Source organism: Diceros bicornis, chromosome 15 (genome assembly GCF_020826845.1).
Source record: "Diceros bicornis minor isolate mBicDic1 chromosome 15, mDicBic1.mat.cur, whole genome shotgun sequence".
NCBI lineage: Eukaryota > Metazoa > Chordata > Mammalia > Perissodactyla > Rhinocerotidae > Diceros > Diceros bicornis.
Genome location: NC_080754.1, coordinates 9,618,617 through 9,637,775, shown reverse-complemented (window position 1 = coordinate 9,637,775; position 19,159 = coordinate 9,618,617). Strand labels below are relative to the sequence as shown.

At 37.1% G+C, this 19,159-nt stretch overlaps 1 long non-coding RNA gene across 1 annotated transcript; it reads left to right on the top strand.

Annotated features, from left to right (window-relative positions):
• The first annotated feature begins 5,067 nt into the window (after positions 1–5,067).
• Positions 5,068–18,428, top strand: LOC131414688 (uncharacterized). Its single transcript, XR_009222218.1, has 3 exons — positions 5,068–5,111; positions 6,452–6,534; positions 18,073–18,428. It is a non-coding gene; the product is annotated as an uncharacterized LOC131414688 (long non-coding RNA).
• The last annotated feature ends 731 nt before the right edge of the window (positions 18,429–19,159 follow it).

Sequence of the window (19,159 nt, the reverse complement as noted above, 5' to 3'; positions counted from 1 at the left end):
TGCCTATGTTTTCTTCTAGAAGTTTCATAGTTTCAGGTCTTACATTCAAGTCTTTAATCCATTTGGAGTTAATTTTTGTGTATGGTGTAAGGTAAGGGTCTACTTTCATTTTTTTGCATGTGGCTATCCAGTTTTCCCAACACCATTTGTTGAAGAGACTTTCTTTTCCCCATCGTATGTTCTTGGCTCCTTTGTCAAAGATTAGCTGCCCATAGATGTGTGGGTTTATTTCTGGGCTTTTGATTCTATTCCATTCTATTCCAGTGTGTCTATTTTTGTGCCAGTACCATGCTGTTTTGGTTACTATAGCTTTGTAGTATATTTTGAAATCAGGGAGTGTGATACCTCCAGCTTTGTCCTTTTTTCTCAGGATTCCTTTAGCTATTCGGGGTCTTTTGTTGTTCCATATAAATTTTAGGATTCTTTGTTCTATTTCTGTGAAAAATGTTGTTGGAACTTCGATAGGGATTGCACTGAATCTATAGATGGCTTTAGGAAGTATGGACTACTTAACTATGTTAATTCTTCCAATCCAAGAGCACGGAATATCTTTCCATTTCTTTGTGTCTTCTTCAATTTCTTTCAGAAATGTTTTATAGTTTTCAGTGTACAGCTCTTTCACCTCTTTGGTTAACTTTATTCCTAGGTATTTTATTCTTTGTGTTGCAATTGTAAATGGGATGGTATTCTTAATTTCTCTTTCTGCTACTTCGCTGTTAGTGTACAGAAATGCAACTGATTTTTGTATGTTGATTTTGTATCCTGCAACTTTACCATATTCGTTTATTACTTCTAAAATTTTCTGGTGGATTCTTTAGGGTTTTCTACATATAAAATCATGTCATCTACAAATAGTGACAGTTTCACTTCTTCCTTTCCAATTTGGATCCCTTTTATTTCTTTTTCTTGCCTGATTGCTCTGGCTAGGACTTCCAGTACTATGTTAAATACGAGTGGTGACAGTGGGCATCCTTGTCTGGTTCCTGTTCTTAGAGGGATAATTTCAGTTTTTCACCATTGAGGATGATATTAGCTGTGGGTTTCTCATATATGGTCTTTATTATGTTGAGGTACTTTCCTTCTATACCCATTTTATTCAGAGTTTTTATCATAAATGGATGCTGTATCTTGTCAAATGCTTTCTCGCATCTATTGAGATGATCATGTGATTTTTATTCTTCATTTTATTAATGTGGTGTATTACGTTGATTGATTTGCAAATGTTAAACCATCCCTGCATCCCTGGAATAAATCCCACTTGATCATGGTGTATAATCTTTTTAAGGTATTGTTGTATGCGATTTGCTAGTATTTTGTTGTGGATTTTTGCATCGATGTTCATCAGTGATATTGGCCTGTAATTTTCTTTTTTTGTGTTGTCCTTGTCTGGTTTTCGTATCAGGGTAATGTCGGCTTCGTGGAATGAGTTAGGGAGCTTCTCCCCCTCCTCAATTTTTTGGAAGAGTTTGAGAAGGATAGGTATTAAGTCTTCTTTGAACGTTTGGTAGAATTCACCAGGGAAGCTGTCTGGTCCTGGACTTTTATTTTTGGGGAGGTTTTTGATTACTGTTTCGATCTCCTTACTGGTGATTGGTCTATTCAAATTCTCTACTTCTTCTTGATCCAGTTTTGGAAGGTTGTATGATTCTAAGAATTTATCCATTTCTTCCAGATTGTCGAATTGGTTGGCATATAGCTTTTCATAGTATTCTCTTATAATCTTTTGTATTTCTGAGGTGTCTGTTGTAATTTCTCCTCTTTCATTTCTGATTTTACTTATTTGTGCCTTCTCTCTTCTTTTCTTGGTGAGTCTAGCTAAAGGATTGTTAGTTTTGTTTATCTTTTCAAAGAACCAGCTCTTGGTTTTATGAATTTTTTCTATTTTTTTTTTTCGGTCTCTATTTCATTTATTTCTGCTCTGATTTTTATTATTTCCCTTCTTCTACTGATTTTGGACTTGGTTTGTTCTTCTTTTTCCAGTTCCTTTAGGTGCATTGTTAGATTGTTTATTTGAGATTTTTCTTGTTTGTTGAGATAGGCCAGTATCGCTATAAACTTCCCTCTTAGACCACTTTTGCTGTATCCCATAAATTCTGGCATGTCATATTTTCATTTTCATTTGTCTCCAGTTATTTTTTGATTTCTTCTTTGATTTCTTTGTTGACCCAGTCGTTGTTCAGTAGCATCTTGTTTATTTTCCATGTATTTGTGGCTTTTCTGATTTTCTTCCTATAGTTGATTTCTAGTTTCATACCGTTGTGGTCAGAAAAGATGCTTGGTATTATTTCAATCTTCTTAAATTTATGGAGACTTGTTTTGTGGCCTAACATGTGATCAGTCCTGGAGAATGTTCCATGTGCATTTGAAAAGAACGTGTATTGTTCGGTTTTTGGATGGAATTCTCTGTATATATCTACTAGGTCCATCTGTTCTAGTGTATCATTTAAGGCCAATGTTTCCTTATTGATCTTCTGTTTGGACGATCTATCCATTGGTGTCAGTCGAGTGTTAAAGTCTCCTACTATTATTGTGTTACTGTCTATTTCTGTTTTTATGTCTGTTAATAATTGCTTTATATATTTAGGTGCATCTACGTTGGGTGCGTAGATATTTACAAGTGTTATATCCTCTTGTTGGATTGTTCCCTTGATCATTATGTAATGCCCTTCTTTGTCTCTTTTTACAGTTTTTGTTTTAAAGTCTATTTTGTCTGATATGAGTACTGCTACCCCAGCTTTCTTTTCATTGCCATTTGCATGGAGTATCTTTTTCCATCCCTTCACTTTCAATTTGTGAGTGTCTTTAGGTCTGAAGTGTGTCTCTTGTATGCAGCATATATATGGGTCTTGTTTTTTTATCCAATCAGCCACCCTATGCCTTTTAATTGGAGCATTTAGTCCATTGACATTTAAAGTAGCTATTGATAAGTATGTACTTACTGCCATTTTTTAACTTTTTTTTTCTCAGTGTTTTAGTAGTTCTTCTCTGTTCCTTTCTTCTTCTATACAGAATTGATGGTCTCTTTAGTTTCACCTCTGTCTGAAAGCTGTACTCTTTAATTCCCTCCTCCCTCATTTTATGTTTTTGATATCACATCTAACCTCTTTTTTGTGCATTTGTATCCATTACCCTCTTATCATGGAAATAGATAATTTTTCCTATTTGTGGTCTTCTCTTTTCCCCTTAAATCAGTCCCTTTAACATTTGTTGTAGCACTGGTTTCTTGGTGACAAACTCCTTTAATTTTTGCTTGTCTGGGAAAATTTTGATCTCTCCTTCCATTTTGAATGATAACCTTGCTGGGTAGAGTATTCTTGGCTGTAAGTTTTTTCCTTTTAGCACTTTAAATATATCATGCCATTCTCTTCGAGCTTATAAGGTTTCTGCTGAGAAGTCAGCTGATAGCCTTATGGGGTTTCCTTTGTATGTAACTTGACTTTCTCTTGCGGCTTTTAGGATTCTCTCATTATCTTTAATTCTGGACATTTTGATTATGATGTGTCTTGGTGTGGGCCTCTTTGGGTTTATCTTGTTTGGGGCTCTCTGAGTTTCCTGTAGCTGGATGTCTGTTTCCTTCCTTAGGTTAGGGAAGTTTTCATCTATTATTTCTTGAAATAGATTCTCTGCCCCTTTGTCTCGCTCTTCTCCTTCTGGGACACCTATAACACAGATGTTAGTGTGCTTGATGTTGTCCCAGAGGTCCCTTAGACTGTCCTCACTCTTTTTAATTCTTTTCTCTTTTACCTGTTCACCTTGGGTAATTTCCTCTAGTCTTTCGTCCAGCTCACAGATCCGTTCTTCTGTATACTCTACTCTGCTTTTGAGTCCTTCTAGTGAATTTTTCATTTCCAGTATTGTATTCTTCATTTCTGATTGGTTCTTTTTTATATCTTCCATTTCTTTGTTGACATTCTCACTGAGTTCGTCTATTCTTCTCCCCAGATCAGTGAGCATCCTTAACACTCTTTGTTTGAACTCTCTGTCAGGGAGGTTGCCCATTTCTCTTTCACTTAGTTCCTTTTCTGGGGTTTTGTCCTGTTCCCTTACTTGGAATGTATTCCTCTGCCTCCTCATTTTACCTCTTTCCCCTGTGCTTGTGTCTACGTATTAGGTAGGTCAGCTATGTCTCCTGCTCTTGGATAGGTGACCTTATGTAAGTGATGGCTTAGGAGGCCTGCCATCTGCTTCCCTCAGTTCTCAATGTTCCAGGGGTGACCCCTATGTGGGCTACGTGTGTCCTTCTGTTGTAGCCTGTTTGCTCTCCCTGTAGGCGCCCAGGGAGGCTGAGTTATGCTCCTGGCCAGCTGTTGTAATGCTCAGCTGCTTGTAGTTGTTGTGGGCCCTTCAGTCTCTTTATCAGGTGTGGGGAGCCCCAGCACAGTTGGGTGCAAGTTCTAATACCACATTTGTGTTGCAGTATTTCTTTTAAGTGAGTAGGCCCCCAGAGTGGCAGGTTGTTAGGCTCAGGGCCTTACAATTGCTATAAGCCTCCGGGCTTTAGGTTTCTTGTCAGCTTTCTGAGGATTGCAGCTGGGTGGGGCTGGCCTCAGGCATGGGAGCACCCAATTGTTTCAGGCTTTGGAAGGTGGGGCAAACCCCCTATGTGGGTCTTCGAGAAGCACAAGTCTTCTGCAGCTGACAAGCCCTGCTGCCCACAGGTCCACACACACAGTCAACACAGTCCTGCCCCGTGTGCACACCCCGACCTTCCGAAGCGGACCCAATCTCTCCACAGTGGGAGCCCCACACACTCCACCACCATCCCACAATCTCCACCCGCTCCTTGTGCATGCCCTACCCCACTGAAGTCGGCTCAGTTGCCAGGCTGCAGAGAATCCAGTCACCAATCTATGCAGGCCCGCAAGTTGCCCAAGGGCTTGTTGTTGGGAGGGGCCAGTCTCTAGGGTGGGCTGCCTGCCCTGGCTGAGCTGGATTAAATCGGTGCTCTAGCGGGTGTGGCAGACCCTGGGCTAGCAGGCCCCAGCTAGATCTCCAACGGTGTCTGTGTCAGCACGCCCACACCACGCCACAACAATGGCCACCGCCAATGTGGGAGAGGTCCCACCTGGAGAGGTCCCACCTCTCACTGAGATGCACACAGGGCCTATTAGGTGAGTCTCTTTTCATCAAAGCTCTGTGGACCTTTCTTTCTGGTGATTTTAGGATGCTTTCTGAAATGGGTGAATTTGCGTGTGGGCCCTTTAAGAGCTGGTTTTAGTTTCTTTGTGAACCAGCTTTCCTGGGGGTGCTCCCCAATGTTTTAGTAGCAGGCAAAGTCAGATATTCTGCCACTCATCTCGATTGTGCTGGGTCCACAAAATGCCCACAGCGGGGGCGCTCCTGGCTCAGGGCCCCGCGCCTCCAGGGAGGCTGCGTACCTGTGAGCTGCTCCCGGGCAGCCGTGAGGCGCTGTGGCTTGTGAAGGCGGCGTTTTTCCTCTCCAGAAGGGAGTTTCTGTCTCTTCCACCTCAATTAGGATTGTCCGTTGTTGCAGGAGTTCCTCTCATCCAGTTTTCAGTTCTGTCTCAGGGGTAATTTTTCCATGAGTAGGTGTAAATTGTCTGTGTCCGCGGGAGGAGGTGAGTTCAGAGTCTGCTTACGCCGCCATCTTGACTTCCTCTCCTCTTATTCACTTTTATGAATTCTTTTTAAAGTTATAATTACCTAATCTTAGTCACATAAGTAAAAAATTCTCTTCTCATATCTTCAAGTGTTATATGTCGAGTTTATCTATATTTCCTTCATGACTCTTTATCTGATTTAAGAAATTCTTCCCTTACACATTATAAAAAAAAATAGTCATGTATATATTCTTCTAAAAGTTTTAAAATTTTGTTTTTCATCTTTAAGTCTTGGATCCAACAGGATTATATTGGTGGGTATAGTCTGTAACAGGCGATTTCATTGAGTTCTTACCATGTGCAAAGCCAGCTGCCCCAACACCAATTACCACAGGGTTCGTGTTTTCACACAGTTTGTATCACAATCTCTGTCTCACATCGTGCTCCCATTTGGGTTTGGATCTCATTTTAGGCTCTTTTACTAACTTTTCTTCCACTTAAATGCCATTTAATGCTGTGGCTTTAAAAGACGGCAGGGGATGGATCAGATCCTTCTTCTTTGTTTTTCCATTTTTCAAAATTGACTAGAATAACTTTTGTCAGAATCCAAGATTTTGCCAGATTACTTTGTTGGAGAAATTATTTAAGACATTAAGTTTTCCTATTCATTAATAAGATATATATCCCCATGTATCATTTCTTTTTTATATTCCTTATTTATAAAATATGACATATCTTTCATTGTATTTATTATTGTGAATCATACATTTTTATTATTAGTGAGATATTTTATTATATTTTCTAATTAGTATAGCTGGTATAGAGAAATACCATGAATTTTAATATCAAAATATTTTATCCAGTTAATAAAGTATTTTAATTTATTTCAGGAGCTTTTCTGTGGATTCTTTTGAATATTCTATGAATCCAATCATATTGTCTGCAATTCAAGACATTTTTTCAATATTGAAAAGTAAGTAGAGTGTTTACAATAGATTATTTGTAGCTATTTGATACAAAATAAAAATCTATAAAAATCTGCTAAGATTTTAAGATCTTGAACCAGCATTAAATTTCATCAGCTTTTTTTTTGCATGTACCAAAATAATCATATGATATTTATTCTTTAGCAGCTTATATTGATACATTGTTCGGAAATGATCTGAATTTATCAGGACTCAGCAATTTTTTTTGTGCGTAGCTAGAGTTCATTTGTTAGTATTTTAACCATGTTCATAGGTAAGATTGGTGAGGAATTTTGTTTGCTTGTACTTTCATATCTGATTTTTCTATTAAGGTTGTATTGGCCCTACAAAATGATTTAGGTAGTTTTCATAATTTTTTAAAATAATTTTCATTAGGTAGAGATTATGTATTTATTAGCTATTTGACAAAACTTTCCTGTTTAACCTTCTGAGCTTGGTATCTTTGTTTTCTGTGGGGAAGAAGGGAAGAAGGAGAAGATGAATCAGTTTTTTTAATGATATTATTCTCTTTCTATGTCTTCTTGATTTACTTTTGTAATGCAAATATTTTCAAAATGTTCTCCTTTTGGCACTAAATTATTCAGTTTTTCCTTTTGACTCTTAAATCACCACTATTAATTCTAAAAGTAGTCTCCTTTTTTCATTTTCTAGTATTGATTATTTGGGCTTCTCTGAATAGCCTTGATTGAAAATTTTCTACTTTATTTTTAGTTTTTGAAAAAAACAGCTTTTGGTTTTTAGATCCTCTCTGTTATTTCCTTGTTTGCTACCCTATTTTTTTCTTATCTTTATAACTTGCTTCCTTCTGTTTATTGATATATTTCCTTTATTTTTACTTTCACCTACCTTCTTAATATTATCATGTAGCTCATTTACTTTAAATTTTTACTTTTTTCTAACATATGAATGTACGCCAGTAAATGTTCTGCTAATTACCACTCTAACCATATCTCACACATTTTGATATGTAATCTTTTCACTGCTATTCACTTTTAAATAGTTTGGAATTTTCATTGTCATTTCTCCTTTCGTCTAAGGATTATTCACAGTGTGTGTGTGTATTTCCTTATATGTGATTGTTTTTGTGTTTGTTTACTATCTTTCTGTAATCGATTTCTTATTATTGCTTTGTGGTCAGATAATACAAACTGATTTTTTTGGACTTGAGGCTTCCCCTGTGGTTTGTGCTGATCAATTTTTTATAGGTTTCATGTGTGCTGGAAAGAATATATAATATATATTTCTTGCATGTAGAGTTCGATAGGTAGATAGACAGATATGTAGGCAGGTAGATAGAGATAGACAGACAGACAAACAGATAATAATGCTATTGACTACTTTCCTTATGTTTTAAATAGCCTTTATAATATTTTTGCTCAATCAGCCTCTTGGAGAATATTTAAAAGTTCCCCGCTATAATTATGGATTTGTTAATTGCTTCTTATAATCCTATCAATTTTAACTTTATGTACTTTATTTGTATCTGGTTAGAGTATCACAATTTGTAATATTTATGTGCATTGATGAATACTTTTACTGTTATGGAGCATCTTATCCTTGTTAGGGCTTTTGTTTTAAATTCTAGTCAATAATTCCATTATTAGTGATACTACATCAGCTTTCTTTTTATTAGTATAATCAATATATAAGTATATCATTTTTATCCTATTTCACTTTATGTCCCTTTATTTCAAACTTTCTGTATTATTTGTCTTTTTTGTGTCTCTTCAAAAGAGCATTTACTATGGACATTTTAAAATATACTCTGATAGATTCTGTATTTTAATAGATGAGTGGATTACTGGTTGTGACTTGTCTCTGGCATGTTATGTGTCCTTTTCTCTTTGATTTTCCTAGGTTCTTTTCCTTCTTTTCTTACCCTTCTGCTGCAATGATAAAGTTTTTTTTAATCCTTTTTGTATGTTTTGCTTGTATGGATTTATCAATTGCATTGCTCTTATTTTAGTGATTATATATTTTAGATATATATTTAGATACATAATCACCACGTAATGATTCTTGATTTCTCTGCGTTTATTTTTTCCTTTACTATTACCAACATCTATTTTCTATTATTCAGTTTTGGTAGAAAAAGTCAGAGAACTTGAACTGGCCTGTATCACTCAGCTGCAGCCAAACCCACTTTTAGCAAATGAACTATCTGAAGTTGAGCCTGTATATTCTAAACTTTAGATTTCTAACAAATTTAATGTAGTTTAGTATCTCTTTCCTCCTCTCAAACAAGACCTCATTGATATTATTTCTATCTAGAGTTTTAGTTTCAGCTTTTTAAAAAAGAAACAACAAAAAATTCAACAAAAATTACTTACTTTTAATCAAGCGTACAAACACATATTGTCTTTTCTTCCCCTCATAGTTTATTCTTGCATTCCTCTCCTTCTATCCAGGTACACTTTTCTTTTTGCTAAAGTAAATGCTTCAGAATTTCTTCAGTCAAGGTCTATGGGTGAAAAATTGCATGACTTCTCTATGTGTTAAAAATGTTTTCCTGGCGTACTTAGTCTTGAATGATAGCTTAGGGTGTACATTATTGTAGTTTGGTGTCTTTTTCCCCAGGACTTTGAAGCTACTGCTCCATTGTCTTCTGGCCTCTATAGCTTCTCAAGAAATGTCTGTTCTCATTTAATTATCAAACAATTTGCTTTCCTTTCAGGGAAGTTTTAAGATTTTCTTTCAGCCATGATATTTTACTGTTTTACCATGTTTGTCAAGGTGCAGAATTGTTTATCTTGCTTAGTTTTCTATCCGCATTTTCTAAATTGGAATTCAATCCTTCAGTCTGGAAATTTCTGAGTTATTATCTCTTTAAATATTGACATTTTCTCTTCTTTTGAAAATTTTCTGGGGAAAGAATTTTTAAGTTGGACCACTCTCCAAGTCTATCATAACTTGGACATCATAGTTTTCCTTCCTCTGTCTCTCTTTTACATGTTCTAGGTCAAATCCTCTGTACTCTTTCTAATTCATTAATCTTCTCTTCAGCTCTTCCAACCTGGTGTTCATCCAGTTTACTCAGGTTTTTTTGGTTATTGTTGTTGTTTAATTTCAAGGTCTGCATATTTCATTTTTATGGTTTCTCTTCAGTACTTTTGATAGCTACATGTTTTTAATTCTTAATCATCTTTTTTCTTAGAATCGTTTTGTTCTTTATTTGCGTATTTTAAGATCTTAAACATACATATTGCAGTCTTTTTCAAGTTACTCAAACATAGTCATGTTACCAGAATAACATCTGTTTGATGGCTCTTTTTCACAATTAATTTTTTCTTTTTGTCTGCTTTGAAGTTTTAGTGTATTTTCTTCCATGAGCCTTTCTTGGCTTGTTTGTTTGTTTTGTTTAATCTCTCCTTTCTCACCTCTCCGTGTATGATAGTTTTACAGTTGTCCCTACCTGCCTCTTTCATTGCCAACCAGAGCTCTCATAACATAAGAATATTATGGATGTATTGCTAAGCCAGTTGGGGCTTAGCCCGGCTTTGGTGGAGCAACTATTTGTGCTTCCTCTCAACCCTCTAGGCAATAACTTAATATTTGCCTCTAACCATAGGTGCCCTGGCCTAGTTTCCTATTTCACATACTGAACCTGGCGCTGTTCTCTCACTCATTCTGATCCTCAGAAGATGAATACATGGCCACTTCTGCTTGTTTCTCATCTTGGATTCAGGAGGCCTACGAATTAAGCCAAACTACTGTTATGTGTTTTTATTCTGCTTCTGGTCTTTAGAGATGTTTGTCTTGCTTTTGGTTAAAGTCATGCTTTTTAAAAAATATATGTGATTTATCATCTATCTTTGTTGAGATTTTTGGACGAGAGGAAGAGGAAATAGTCTACATAAACTGCCAGTGCCAACCTGAACTGCAGTCTCTTTGCAGGTGACTCCATATGGACAAAGGCCATCAGAAGCAGTTACAAACCTAAATACAATCCTTACACGAAAGTTGTAGAGCATCAGTCTTTCGGGCACGCTTACAGTTCCAGGTGCCACTTATTCAGCTGGGGAAGATCATTTATATAATATGATTTCACATATCGATGAGTTCCTTTACACCACTTGCAATCTGATGTCTGAAGTTTCGGAAAGAGTTTCAAGCATTTGATGTAAGATTACAAATAGTCTTTTCCTTGGTAAACTACACAACTCCTTGTGATAGATACAAATTTAAGCCTAATGAGTCGTTTATGTCCTACTGCCTTACTATGAATCAGTTTGTCAAATTCTTTCCTGAGTTCAAGTTTTGATCAGGACAGGAAGAATACGGGGACACCCTCTGCCTTGTGTAGACTTGGATGATAAATTGTGTTGGTTTTGAAAGAATGCTGGTCGTGGAGTCAGTAAGTAGGAGGTACTGTCACTACAGCTGTGTCTTCTCAGACATATTTTTTTAAGTCCTGTGAAGTTTGGTTTCCCTTGTTTCTAAAATGCAATCTTTACGATGATTACATGAGGTGGTATATGTGGTAGCACTGAGTATACAGTAGGTGTTCAATAAGTGTTAGTTGAAAGAAAGTAAGAAAGAGAAAGGTGAGACCCAGAACGCCAAAGAGGTTTCCAAAGTCATCTACTTAGTTTTGTCCTGGTTGGGCACAAATTCCATAAATCTAATCTGCATAAATAATTTAGGTCCTATTACTGCAAAATTAGACATCTGGTTATTAATTTTAAGGATGTACTTTAGGTGTGAAGACCTTATAATCATGACTTCAAAGGAAAACATTCAAATAGAATAGGCCTAGGTTAACTACTGAAGTCAAAGATTCTGAGTAAATTCATTGTTGTTGCACATTCATTATTTTCAATGACAATTAATGTTCAGTGGAGACTCTGTGAGCTAACACATTTGCAAAGAGCAAAACAAATCAATTTGCGGAATGGCTAAGTAGGCAGCAAAGGGCAAGCTAGTCTGTTGCTGGTTAAAGGTGTTTGCTTTTACTAGTCCTAAGAGAAATATCATGTTCCAGGACATTACCATTGAAAACAATCTTAAATTACACATACAGCTATTTTTAAGTCCACAAATTAGCCCCAAATCCCATGCTACTCTAATGAAATAATCACTATTAATTGCCAGGGTATCAAAACTGAGCCCAAAAGACAATAATAACCGTATCTTATATTTTCATATTTCCTTGTAGTTTCTGAAGCACTTTTATACGTATTGTCTGAATTGAGCCTCACAATAAGTTAATAAAGTAGGAATTACTACCTCCAGTACACAGATAAGGAAACCGAGGTTAAGAGAAGTGAAATGCTTTTCTCCAGTAATTTGGAGCTCCTTCAACTGTATCGTACCTGGCAGGGCTGATCAAAACTTCCAGTGCCTAACACTGTCATCTGCACTTTCGGTGTTTAGATTTTTATTGCAGGCTATGAGTGAGATCCACTGAACTGGGTGTTATACAATATATGCAAAATAGTATTCTCAAGATTGCTGAGAAGATTCATATTCATAGACTACAATTGAAATGCATGCTCTTGGCATACAGTGGAAACCAGTGATTTCTAAATCTGTCTCTTGAGAAATTATGGGTTATATTTTTTATTTTGGAGATTTCTAGCACTTCACAACTCGTTAAATAACTCCAAACCAGTAATGAAAGCAATTTGTAAATATAACTTTGTACAACACCACAAAACCAAGCAACAAGAAAGGAAAGACTCCTCCTCACTCTTGGTTAAGTATAACACGTCCTGATATGTCCAAAATTATCTCATGAGACATCAGATCCTGAGCTCAAATAACTATATCAACGGATTAAGCACAGGGCTTGCCGTAACAACAAGTTCAGATTCTTTTTGTTAAGACATTGCACTTGCCGTGTCAGCATGTTTTAAATATAACTTAGTTCCTCCTGAGCAAAGGGGCTGTTGTAATATTTGTAGCAGCATGTATTTCTATGACTTTGTATTTCAGCTCTCCAGTGAGTTTTAAAAGCTACTCGTATGATTTTAAATGAGGTGCTGTTCCCCACATCTGAAGAATAGAGAAAATTGTTCTCTCTCTCTTACCCTTTCCCTCTCTGAATTACTTGCCCTGGCCTTATTCACCTACATTTCTTGCTGATGGGTGCTTCCATATGCCAATATTAATGTGATGACATACATCAATATCAGTCTGAGAAAAACATCTGGTACACTCTAACAAGGTAACTCCACCCCTCCACCTGGCTGCCACCACTCCCCACCCCTCTCCACCAACAAACAAGCAGAAAAATAACAAAGGACACTGCTGTTCCCTTTTTCAGCTGACTCACTCTGTCACCTAGGGTGACTCCTTCTATTACCTGCAATCTGGCATTTAAGCAAGGCTGCCGTATGACTTTCGTAGCCATCCAATGGTTTTGCCTCCTTGGGCACTTTCGTCCATGAAAAGAATTTTTAAATGGTATTTTAATGAGAACATTGATATAAAGATGAATATATTGATAATTTATATTGAAACATTTTTTACCCAAAAGTTTATTTTTTTCTTCTGACTTTAAAAGAAATTAAAATATTTTTGTGGAGGCCGGCCCAGTAACATATTGGTTAAGTTTGCATGCTCCGCTTCAGCGGCCCGGAATTCTCAGGTTCAGATCCTGGGTGCGGACCTATGCACCGGTTATCAAGCCATGCTGTGGCAGGTGTCCCACATATAAAGTAGAGGAAGATGGGCACAGATGTTAGCCCAGGGCCAATCTTCGTCAGCAAAAAGAGGAGGATTGGCAACAGATGTTAGCTCAGGGCCAATCTTTCTCACGAAAAAACATATATATATATATACATTTTTGTGGTCCTCTAAAACTACTATGGGTCCTAGGCACTGGGCCTGCTGTACCTAACAGATAAGTCAGCTCTGATTCTAAGGTCGAGTATCCTCAGGAAAACAGATTTTTTAAAAAGTGTATTTAAGCAAAGGTTTCCTAGAAAACTCTATCAATATAGATGCTCTTCTTTTTTTTTAAGAGGTTAATGTATAACTTTATTTTTATATATTTTTTTCAGCTTCATTAAGGTATAACTGACAGAATTATAAGGTATTTAAAGTGCACAATGTGATGATTTGATATACATACACAAGGATTCCCTCCATCGAGTTAATTAACACATCCATCACCTCACATGTTTACCTTTGTTTGTGAGAGCACTTAAGTTGTACTTTCTTAGCAAATTTCAATCACACGATATAGTGTTAACAACTATAGTCAGCATGTTGTACATTAGATCCTCAGCCCTTATTCATCTTATAACTGAAAATTTGTACACTTTTACCAATCTCTCCTTATCCCCCCCACCCAGTCCCTGGTAACCACTTTTCACTCTTGAGTTTGACAGTTTTTTCTATATTCCACATATAAGCGATATCATTCAGTACTTGTCTTTCTTTGGCCTATTTCACTGAGCATTATGCTCTTCAGGTTCATCCATATTGCAAATGACAGGATTTCCTTCTTTTTTAAGGCTAAATAATATTCCATTGTGTATATATCACATTTTCTTGATCCACTCATCCGTTGATGGACACATAGGTTGTTTCCACATGTTGGTTACTGTGAATAACGCTGCTGTAAACATGGGACTGCAGATATCTCTTTGATATCTTGTTTTCATTTCCTTTGGATATATATCCAGAAGTAGGATTGCTGGATCATATGGTAGTTCTATTTTTAATTTTTTGAGGAACATCCATACTGTTTTCTGCAGTGGCTGCACCAGTTTACAATCCCACCAACAGTGCACAAGGGTTCCCTTTTCTTCCTGTCCTCGCCAGCTTTAGTTATTTCTTATCTTTTTGAGTCTAGCCATTCTAACAGGTGTGAAATCTCATTATGGTTTTGATCTGCATTTCCCTGATGATTCGTGATGTTGAGCACCTTTTCATGTACCTGTTGGCCATTTGTATGTCTACTTTGGAAAAATGTCTATTCAGGATGCTTGTCTATTTTTTAATTGGATTATTTGTTTGCTATTGAGTTGTATGAATTCCTTGCATAGTTTGAATATCAACCCCTTATGCAATATGTGGTTTGCAAATATTTTTGCCCATTCCATAGGTTGCCTTTTCAATTTTTTGTTGGTTTCCTTTGCTGAGCAAAAGCTTTTTAGTTTGAGATAGTCCTACTGGTTTAGTTTTGCTTTTGTTGCTTTTGGTATCAAATCCAAAAAAGTTATTGCCAAGACCAATGTCAAGGAGCTTAACCTCTATGCTTTCTTCCAGGAGTTTTATGGTTCCAGGTCTTATATTAAGTCTTGAATCTATTCTGAGTTGATTATTGATGCTCTTCTTGATGTTCACGTGTCTAAAAAGTATTTGGGGCTTCTTCAGCATCCAAGAAGCAGGCATCTCATACAAATGAAATGAAGACCAAAGATAATTAATTTGCCTAATTTCACACAAAAAATTAGTCTAACATTTACTGAGGGCTTACAACATGCTGGGCTTATGCTATGTGCATTAAATAAATCATCACATTTAACATCATAACCACTCCAAGAAATAGGTATAATTATTATTACTTTCATTATACAAATACAGAAACTGAGAGTCAGAAGGATAAAGTGTTCTGCTCAGAGCCCCAGAGGACGTAAATGGTAGAGGCAGGATCTAAACTGATGTTTGAACCTTAACCACAATGTTTATCCCAGTTGATGTTTAATATATTATTTTTATGATTATAATGTATTAGCATCACTTTTACAATGTAATGTACATGTTCTTCTCTTAATATTTATTGCTGAAATGGGAAAAGAGAAAATAATCCCCTTCCACTGTTTTGTATCATAAGGAAGAGCAAGGAAGTCTAATTATAGCCTGGTTTTAATCCACCCTCCTCTCTACACACATATACATACACTTGTGTGTGTATTTTGCACACCCACACATACTCACACGTACACAGTCTCACATGTCCTCTCCCCTATGTGTCAGATTCTTCACAGAGTATTCAGTCTCTCTTCCTTTTACTTTTAGTTCAACAAATGTCTTTAGTTCAATTTCTAGACCCTGTAGTGGGCACAAATAATGTAAGTATGAGAAAGACATTACAGGAAAAAAAGAATCTTCTTAATGAATAAAATAAAAATTTTTTTTAAAGAGAGGATAAACTTCTTTCATTATTTTGACTAAGGGGTCATATGAGGTCCCCATTCTGCTGCTGATATCCACAACCCATTAGCTCCAGGCAACCTCTATTCAGCTAAAAATAATGTGTATGAAAAGGATTGCATATTACTTGCCAAAATGAAAAGAGATGATAATGCAAGTGGGCAGATTGGTAAACATGTTGGGTGAAGAACTGTCACCAACTAATGGCCTGAATTTGCACTATTTGGATTAGGTAGTACTAAGATCCTACCCAGTCGCACCAAAAAGAAGCATGGTGGATAGCCTTGACACCTCATGCTCAGTCAACTGGGCCTACACTTCTCTTCTGATCCACAATTGTTCTGTTGCTCTAATTCATATGCCCTGTTTTACTTAGCAGATGTTAACATGTGTAAAGGGTTTTAAGCAACATCAATTAACTTTGAGGGGGGAAAAGTTATTAGGTCAACCACTTGTCATTTTGCTAAAGTTCAACATATAAATATGTAGACATATTTAAGCAGAACGGTGATAAATTCAGATTATATATGGTAGGTACCCAATACAGTTTTACATGTCTTGAATAGGTACTAAGGGGAGGGTGGTACATTAAAACATTTGAATTGATTTGTGAAGCTACGTTTTACCATAAGGAAGTCGTCCCTGAGCAAACACTGCTAGTATATGGGCGTTATTTTCATAGGGTGTGTGTTGAGGTGACCAAAAAGCAGTACAATGCCAATTGTACTCTTTTCCTCTTTCTATTCATGCCCATGCACGCAGGGGCATCCTGCCTCTGGAGAGAAAGGCAATTCTGGAACAAAACTCCTCTCGTCTAGGAAAGGGAAGTCCTGGGTTTAAAAAAAATGAGCTATGTGAAAGCAAGTGTAGTATTCTACATGAGAAATTACTCAGTATTGTCTAGTTTCTAAAGAATTATTTTCTCTCTGAGCCAAATGTAGACTTTCTTCCTGGATCAGGCTTATTTTCAGACTTTCCAACTATAGGTTGGAGTACAACTCACACAGGGAATGGGCTGGAAAAGTCAGAGCGTGATGAGATTGCAGTGTTTTCCAAATTTTAAATCCCTGTGTGCTGAAGGATTTGATTGCAGTTTGAGGCCTGGGTTAGAAGAATCTGCGGCTTAAACTTTTAGACCAGTCTCATCCAAATCCTGGTGCTACAACCAACTGCCTCTAGAAGAGGAGTAGTCTCGAGGGTCACTGTCAAAAGTCCCCTCAGCAGTGGACATACTCTCTGACTAGTCTGCCATTCCCTTTAACAGTGAATAATTTGGACTCAATCATCTCCATCTTTCTTCTGGTTTCTTTTCCTGCCTGGCTGGCTATAAAAGCTCATATTTTATTATACATAAGTATATTGAAGTCAATTGGAATTTAGACAAAACCGTAATATAAATAAAATACTATCAGATGTGGATGTTTACAAAGGTAATCAGACATTTAGAAATGGCTGTGTGAGTGGCAGTGAATTTTTAGTGATCGTGAACTCTATGTTGGATGTATGACACACTATGCTATTAGTTTATCTACAATCTTCAGAGTTGCTTCAGCTCACATAGCAAGACAGTGGTGGAGCTAGTTCCATTGTTACTGCAAGGAAGGGGATTGACAAGAAAACTGGATTCGATAGAGAAAGTGTGAATTACAAAAAAGAATAAAACAGCAAAAAATAAATAAATAAAACCAAAAAGGATTAAGTAAAGAAAAAATTATGTAAATTAGTACCAAGGAGAGAGTGTATTTCAAAAGAATTCTTAATCCAAGGAAGCCCCCAGACTCCCTTCCTCTTGTTCCTCCCTTGGACTCATGTCCCCAGCTCCCTCTGTCCCACCCAATATTTCAGTGGCTGTTCAGAGACCCCACAACTCTCACAAGGTGTTCCAACACTTGGGCAGAACTCATCTTTCCTCCTTTGTTCTCACATTGCTCTTGTGGCTTCCTTGTGCCTCAGGGATGTGTGTATGTTTCTCTCTCCCCCACAGACTGAAGTAAATGTGTCCAGAATACACCACTGTGGCATTAACTTGTTTTGAGCAGAGGACATATGAGTTCCTGAAATCTATCTGCCTAAAAGTAGAGCCTCCAAAAAAACCTCAGTTGGCATAAATCCCCTCCCTGGGAGCAACCAGGGAAGATTGACTCTTATCAAGGGAGAGGAGAAGTCCCCACACCACATCTAAACAGACATTGTCACAAAACTATCATATCTCCCATCTATTCTCTGAAGGGCCCATTTGTCTTTCCTAAAAGTCATTCATTTTCTCATAAATGCCCTTCTCCCCCTTCTCTTCTGCTATTAAGATGGTATACAAGTCCCAAATTCTAAACACCTCCTTGAGTCACATTTTTCTGTGAACTCTCATACTTACTTATGTGAATAAAATCTGTCTTTTCTCTTGTTAATCTTTCTTTTGTCAGTTTACTTTGCAGGCACCCGAGACATGAACATAGGAGGGTAAAGGAAAAGGTTTCCTCCCCAAGAGAAGGCAATGAGGATCAGTCATCTCTGTGTCCCCTCTGTGCCAAGGTCATGGTGGATACCCAATACAGTTTTGGTGAGATGAAATCAGGCTAAGTGAACTGAATTGAAATATATACTAAATTGGTGACCAAGCATTCAGAAGCCTGTGAGAAGAAAGAATGCAACCTGATTAAGAAGGAATTGAAGCCAGTGATTTAAAAACAAAAAAAAAAGACTTTACACCAGATCTATGAGAGCTTCCTAAGGGCTGAGTCTGAAATAAACATGAATTAAAAAGAGTCATAGCATAACATATCAAGAGTCTATAGGCTAACATTTGCCAATCCAAACTAAAATTTACACTGGCCTTGTCATTACATATTTATACATTTTTTTTGGTTTTCTTTTTTTTTTTTGTGAGGAAGATGAGCCCTGAGCTAACATCCGTGCTAATCCTCCTCTTTTTGCTGAGGAAGACCGTCTCTGAGCTAACATCTATTGTCAATCCTCCTCCTCTTTTTTTTTTTTTCTCTCACCAAAGCTCCAGTAGACAGCTGTATGTCACAGTTGCACATCCTTCTAGTTGCTGCATGTGGGACGCGGCCTCAGCATGGCCGGAGAAGCGGCGCATCGGTGGGCGCCCGGGATCCGAACCCAGGCCGCCAACAGCGGAGCGCGCGCACTCCACCGCCAAGCCACGGGGCCAGCCCTTTGGTATTTTTTTTTTTTTCCTTCTAATTACGTCATCTTGCTCTTTTTTTTTTTTTAATTTTTTGTTTATTGCAGTAACATTGGTTTATAACATTGTAAAAATTTCAGGTGTACATCATTATACTTCTATTTCTGCATAGATTACATCATGTTCACCACCCAAATACTAATTACAACCCATCACCACACACATGTGCCGAATTATCCCTTTCACCCTCCTCCCTCCCCACTTCCCCTCTGGTAACCACCAATCCAATCTCTGTCCCTATGAGTTTGTTTATTGTTGTTATTATCTACTACTTAATGAAGGAAATCATACGGTATTTGAACTTC